Source organism: Chiloscyllium plagiosum, chromosome 31 (genome assembly GCF_004010195.1).
Source record: "Chiloscyllium plagiosum isolate BGI_BamShark_2017 chromosome 31, ASM401019v2, whole genome shotgun sequence".
Taxonomy (NCBI): Eukaryota; Metazoa; Chordata; class Chondrichthyes; order Orectolobiformes; family Hemiscylliidae; genus Chiloscyllium; species Chiloscyllium plagiosum.
Window position 1 is genome coordinate 35,560,761 of NC_057740.1, and position 1,530 is coordinate 35,562,290.

Consider the following 1,530-nt stretch of genomic DNA (forward strand, 5'->3'; position numbering starts at 1 on the left):
TCATTCCCCGCCCCCACCCTCCGTGTCTCTCTCCCCCTCTCCCACTCTCCCTCTCTCCCTCTTCCCGGTCCCACCGCTGCCCCCAGGGTCGGGGAGGCGCCTTTGACCTTCAACAGTCCCTGGGCGCCGCCATCTTTGATACTGGCGGCCCCTCGGTGCCAGTCTCTGCCTGGCCGAGAGGGAGGCGCTACAACAATGCAGGCCTCCCTTCCATTCTCAACCTTCACCTAAGTTATTTATTAATCTGCAGCACACTTCAACCCAAACCCTCTTACACCCCCGGGACCCCAGATACAGAATTTTGCGAATGTTGCACATTTTTTGTCCACTGTCTTCAAAAGGCAAGGGGTATTAGTGCCCCAGACACCAGGCAAATTCCATCCAGAGAAATGTCAAGTGCTTTAATTTGTGGAGAGGACCATGAGGGGAGGTGTAAAGTTACGTTGTACGGTACAATTAGGGGTACGAATACAGAAAGGGGTGAAAAAATGCACCAAATAATGTCAGAGAGTGTGGTGAAGGGATTTGCAAACTTTTTCTCCACTTTAATCCCAACTTTATAGAACATAGAACATTACAGCACGGTACAGGCCCTTTGGCCCTCGATGTTGCGCCGGCCTGTCATACCAATCTGAAACCCATCTCACCTACACTATTCCATGTACGTCCAATGCTTGTTCCATGCTTGTCCAATGATGACTTAAATGTACTTAAAGTTGGCAAATCTACTACTGTTGTAGGCAAAGCATTCCATACCCTTACTACTCTCTGAATAAAGAAACTACCTCTGACATCTATCCTATATCTATCACCTCTCAATTTAAAGCTACGCCCCCTCATGCTTGCTGTCACCATTCTTGGAAAAAGGCTTTCCCTGTCCACCCTATCTAACCCTCTGATTATACGTCTCTATTAAAGTCACCTCTCAACCTTCTTCTCTCCAACGAAAACAGCCTCAAGTCCCTCAGCCTTTCCTCTTAAGACCTTCCCTCCATACCAGGCAACATTCTAGTAAATCTCCTTTGCACCCTTTCCAAAGCTTCCACATCCTTCTTATAATGCGGTGACCAGAACTGTACACAATACTCCAAGTGTGGCCGCACTAGCGTTTTGTACAGCTGTAGAATAACCTCATGGTTCCGGAACTCGATCCCTCTATTAATAAAAGCTAAAACACTGTATGCCTTCTTAACAACCCTGTCAACCTGGGTGGCAACTTTCAAGGATCTGTGTACCTGGACACCGAGATCTCTCTGCTCATCTACACTACCAAGAATCTTACCATTAGCCCAGTACTTTGCATTCTGGTTACTCCGACCAAAGTGAATCACCTCACACTTGTCCGCATTAAACTCCTTTGCCACCTCTCAGTCCAGCTCTGCAGCTTATCTATGTCTCTGTAACCTCCAACATCCTTCGTTACTATCCACAACTCCACCGACCTTAGTGTCATCTGTAAATTTATTAACCCACCCTTCTACGCCCTCATCCAGGTCGTTTATAAAAATGATGAACAGCAGTGGACCCAAC